This window comes from Emys orbicularis, chromosome 2 (assembly GCF_028017835.1).
Source record: "Emys orbicularis isolate rEmyOrb1 chromosome 2, rEmyOrb1.hap1, whole genome shotgun sequence".
Classification (NCBI taxonomy): Eukaryota; Metazoa; Chordata; order Testudines; family Emydidae; genus Emys; species Emys orbicularis.
In genome coordinates, this window is record NC_088684.1 from 288,939,253 (window position 1) to 288,945,252 (window position 6,000).

Below are 6,000 nucleotides of genomic sequence, written 5' to 3' on the forward strand. Positions count from 1 at the left end.
TGTTGCCAATGTCAGTCTGCAGTCACATGTGAATATGTGATTACCTTCTTGAGGTATCGGTGTTGGTACAGAATGTTTGAATATGTTCTCTTGAAATTACCTTTTAGTTTAAACAGGTTATAAATTCATGTACACATTGTAGTAAGTCTACTCTGTTTTCTGTTTGAAGTATGTGTTGCAAATTAAATCACTAATCTTCAATGAATTCTGTATTTAAAACGTTGATTTCAGTATACTGTGTATAAGCGAAAACAGTCATATTTTTTCAGTAATAGTAAAATAGCATAAATGGCTTTTTACAGTTATGAGACTTCGAGGAAAAAATAATGCCATTTAGATTCAGGAAAATTCTGATCACAAACCCTTGGTACAATTACTCTAGCAGAAGACACAGAAATCACGATGCTGTGACTCCTCTTTTCTGAAAATGCAATTGACCCAAAGCTGTGTGATATATTTCACATGGAGTCAAGTCTTAAATGTATACAGAAGAAAAGAGGGGATAGCAGTTGTGTAGAGACAGGGATATTGGCAGGGGGGGAACTGAAAGGCAGGCATCCTAAAATGGTGAAGAGCTCAGACTTTGCTGTGAGCCCTAAGCAGGAATATTACCCCCACCTCCCTCCACAAAACATACTAATAATTAATAGGGGCCCTCCTTGAGCTCCTCGGGGCCCTAAGCAATTGCTTAGTCTGTCTATGCCTAGCACCGGCTCTGGCTGTGAGCTCCCTGAATGTAGCAGTATGGAAAACATGAATTGTGTGTTTGGATGGAGTAGTACAAATGTAACCTTAGCTGAGCTGACTTTTTTGTTTTCCTTTTTGCATTTTCTTGCTTTGGTGGCTGAGGCAGGCATGTTATCTGTATAGCAACCATAACTCTCAATTTTTTTTGTTGTGGATGATTTTTTTCATAGCTGGTAATCATTCCATATCCTATATATAGGGGACATGAACTGCGTTTTGAATAATTTTCTACATATCATGTTCTTCATCAAAGTGGTTCCCACACTTTTTATAAGGTGACCAACCAATTCCATTTTGTCCTTTTTTGCGACCCACCATTACACTCTCTCTCTCTCTCTCTCTTTTTTATATATGTATAAAGAAACTATTTGCTATTTTTTAAATCCTGTAACTGTGCAACAGAAATATTGATTTTGTATTAACTTCATAAAACATTACAACAGTGAAATAGAACATGCAGTTAAATCAAAATCAGCCACTAATTCAAACAAGAAAGAAAGAAAGAAAGAAAGAAAGAAAGAAAGAAAGAAAGAAAATATTACATGCTTGTCACTGTACATTATTAATGAGCAGGATGTCCTTTATTTGCTTTGCACAACCTTTCAATTCTTGGGGCAGTTTTGAAGAGTTAGAGTCTGAGGTAATTTCAACAAGAAGTTTGTTGCATTGTTTGATCTTATTTGCTATCAGCACAGAGGAGCTGGTCTCACACAGACCAGCAAAATGGTGCAAATTAGAGGATTGGGCCAAAAGAAACCTGATGAGGTTCAACAAGGACAAGTGCAGAGACCTGCACTTAGGACGGAAGAATCCCATGCACTGTTACAGACTAGGGACCGAATGGCTAGGAAGCAGTTCTGCAGAAAAGGACCTAGGGGTTACAGTGGACGAGAAGCTGGATATGAGTCAACAGTGTGCCTTTGTTGCCAAGAAGGCTAATGGCATTTTGGGCTGTATAAGTAGGGGCATTGCCAGCAGATCGAGGGACGTGATCGTTCCCCTTTATTCGACATTGGTGAGGCCTCATCTGGAGTACTGTGTCCAGTTTTGGGCCCCACACTACAAGAAGGATGTGGAAAAATTGGAAAGGCAACAAAAATGATTAGGGGGCTGGAGCACATGACTTATGAGGAGAGGCTGAGGGAACTGGGATTGTTTAGTCTGCAGAAGAGAAGAATGAGGGGGGATTTGATAGCTGCTTTCAACTACCTGAAAGGGGGTTCCAAAGATGGATCTGGACTGTTCTCAGTGGTACCTGATGACAGAACAAGGAGCAATGGTCTCAAGTTGCAGTTGGGGAGGTTTAGGTTGGATATTAGGAAAAACTTTTTCACTAGGAGGGTGGTGAAGCACTGGAATGGGTTACCTAGGGAGGTGGTGGAATCTCCTTCCTTAGAGGTTTTTAAGGTCAGGCTTGACAAAGCCCTGGCTGGGATGATTTAGTTGGGAATTGGTCCTGCTTTGAGCAGGGGGTTGGACTAGATGACCTCCTGAGGTCCCTTCCAACCCTGATATTCTATGATTCTATGATTCTGTGAAAATGGTAAAAAGTACATTTACTGCTTTTTCTGACAATACAGGGTGCTCACATCTAACTCCCAACCAGAAAGTTTCCAATAACTGGGAAGGAAATCTCAGTGTCAGAGAACTAGTCAATCAACTCATCTTTGCTTTGCTGTCGGGGCAATGCTGACTTTTTGAGTTTACCGTGAATGGTCCTAAACCCAGTCATTGCAGTCAGATTCCAATTCAGGGAAGTAACATGAACATTTCTGGTGAAGCGCTGAGTGTGTTATGATGTTTTGTTTGATGCTATCAAACAGAATGTTGTCAGTGCTGTTGAGGTATTCTGAAAGAAATGGAAACATGTCTGCAACTGCATTCTCAATTCATATGTTCCAAACATGAAGTTTCCTCTGGAAAGCTTTTATTTCATCTTGCAAAAGGAGCGTATTGGTATTATTACCCTGCAAAGATAAATTAGCTGTATTTGCTGTGGGAAAGATATTCACAAGGTAAGCAAATCAGGCCATCCAAGCACCAGTTCTGAAGCAATCTGGCAAATCAGAGTTAACTCCTGACAGAAACTGCAGCAGTGCAATCCTAAATTCCAAGACATATTTCAAAACTTTGCCATGAGTCAGCTAATGCACTTCTGAACGAAGCATCACAGTATGGTGGCTTGCACCCATCTCAGAACAGAAAATAGCAAATAAACATGAACGTGACAAGGTTTGCTAGTTTACTGGGACTCTTAAGAATATTGCGTAATTTTGCATCCATTTGTTTTGTTGCCTGGGCTTTGCAGTCGATAGTGCACTGCTGTGCCATAGCCTATGGTGTGTAACCTTTCTGCCAGGTGGGTCTGGCCACGACAAAGCCAGGGTTCAATATCTACGGATTGCTTTTAAGAGTACAAAACATAACTGGCTCAAGCCCCCACCCAGTAATCTGGGAAAATTAAGCACCACTGAAGGGCCAAAATCCATTTGCTGTGGATGTAAAATCTTAATTACAGTTTCTGTTAAGAACTTTTCATATCGGCCCGGATGAAGACTAGCTAACAAAGAACAATACATAGCTAAGAGAAAGCTGGGGTAAACAGATAACCTTGTGTATTTCAAGTCAGTGAGTGGAGTCAGCATAACTCCAAATGTAATTGGGCGTCCTTATTGTGAGTTATAGACAAATGAAGCACTGAGAAAGGCCTCACATAAGGCCTTAACATAAGTTATGACACCCTCCCCTCACAGATGTATGCCAATCCTAGCCCACAGAAATGCAAGGGTAAACTTATAAACAATTGTTATTGTTAAATACTAATTTTTTGCTTTAAATCTCCAGGAATGTACCTGTTGGTCAACTGGGAGAGCTGGTACCTCATTCCCCTGGACCCCAAAATTAGGATTTAACCTATATACTTTAATAGACATAGATTGGGGGTAATTACCTGTGTGTCAGCAATATGTTAAATATGGGTGGGAGGCAGAGATAGCTCAGTGGTTTGAGCATTGGCCTGCTAAACCCAGGTTTGTGAGCTCAATCCTTGAAAGAGACACTTAGGGATCTGGGGCAAAATCAGTACTTGGTCCTGCTAGTGAAGGCAGGGGGCTGGACTCAATGACCTTTCAGGGTCCCTTCCAGCTCTATGAGATAGGTTAATTTGGGCCATGGGCAGAGCCATTGTGTAATCTTTTAGACTATTGTGCTTATCTTGTCTTGCTGCTAGCACCTATCCAGGGGCTTAGGAAAACCCATCCTCCATCACTTCTCTCCACCCAATGAGCACCCTATATAATCTATTGTAATTAATTGTTCTGCAGTGTTTCTGAGCCTGATAAGCAAAGTGACACTCCACCAGCGCTGTGCGTAATAAACTCCTGTGCTTGACTCTACACCGTGTGGATTACTGTTCCTTCACCCCAGAAAACATCTAAGGGGCAATATTTCCCCACTCACAAGCACAGTCTGTGTGTAACAAAAGAAAACGTTTATTAAAAGGAAGAAAGAATTCAGCATTAATTTGGGGAACAATCATGATTCAAAAATGTGTAACCATAAGCAAACACCCACCCCACAGTATGCTGGGCAGTGTCCTTTGCCTCAGTTTCCCACCTTATGGTGTGAAAGCCTGACAAAAAAATGTCCTGTCAACATGCCACTCCCCTTTCCCACCGCGGCAGCCCTCTGACAGTTGGTTGTCCTTGGTCAGTGAAGACCCAGAGTTCAGAGGTGCGTTCACTAAGAGCTGAAACCCTAAGGACTGGATTAAGTGGTGGAATGGAACCTCAGAATGCAGCCATCACAGAAGTGCTGTGAGCAGCAAGCAACAGCAGCAGTAACAGCAGCAGAGGTGGCAGTGAGCTGCAGGCAGTGGCCAGTGGAGGCAGAGAAAACAGCAGCAGCAGTGGCCAAAGGCAGTGGCAAGCTGCAGCAGAGAGAGCAGCAGTGAGCCAGCTGCAGAGGCAGCAGCGAAGGGGTGGGAGGTGAACCCATGTGAATGCACCTCTGAACTCTGGGTCTTTGCTCACCAAGGACAGACAACTGTGAGTGGGGTGTGGCAGAGAGAAAGGAGAGTGCACATCTGTACAGATGCCCAGGCCGTTTTTTCCAATTTATATTGCTGGTGATTTTCAATTCATTTAGCTGTTTGAAAATTTCCTTTCCTGTTGCATTTCTCTGCAGAAAAGCATTTCTTCATTGGAGTCACCCTTCTGCTGAAACTGTACAAAGACTCTACTAGTTGGCTTTTTGAAGCCACATCAGTCATTTCATCCATTTGTTGCATGTATGTACCATTAACTTCAATGCTGTCAATGAGCTGTATTTTGAGAGCACGTAAATTCTTCAGTGTTACACTGTCAGAGAGAGGGATGGTTTTCAGTTTTCGGGTGGCTTCATGACTTCATACATGTCAATAGCTGCTGAAAGTAGATGTTGGTCTCCAATCGGGTGAGATTTTTTGTCGTTTCACTATCCTGAGTGATACGAGGCAGGATGCTCTCAGTGCCATTGTAGCTTTAAATAAGCAGGCTTTGTTGTTGAATTTTTTCTCGCTGTTTGCATAAAAAGAAATTCACCGATTTATAAATGTGGATGTCTTCTTCAAATGGTGCTGCCATTTCCTTGTCTTCAGCGACTCATTTACTAATACTTTAGAACATACCAGGCACTGTGGGTTTGGATTTTCTATGGGCCGACAAATCCGAAACCAAATTTTAAATAATTCTCATCAGACCTCGTGATCAGAGACTTTGGAATTTTTGCCTTTGGTTCTCTGCTAGTGTGTTCACTGTTTGTTTCACTGGATTCTTACTCAAAGCATATATATATATATATAAAACAATCCATTTTTAAACTCACTAATTACTGTGAATCCTTTACAGAGAGCCATACACCCAGTATGGGTTGCATAAGCTTTGGAAAGTACCATGGACAAGATTCATGCGACCAGCTATACTCTCAAATGGATTGCACATCACCCTGGCCAAGTATTAACTCAACTATGTGTAGGCCTGCTCAAATTTTAACCTTTGACAATGCCATATAGCTTCTTTAAAAGAATGGGCTTAATCTGCAGCAAGGGAGATTTAGGTTAACTATTAGGACAAACTTTCTAACTATAAAGGTGGGTAAGGTCTGAGTAGGCTTCTAAGGGAGGTTGTGGAATCCCCCTAATTGGAAGTTTTTTAAAAAACAAGTTTGACAAACACCTGTCAGAGATGGTCTAGATTTATTTGGTCCTGCCTCAGC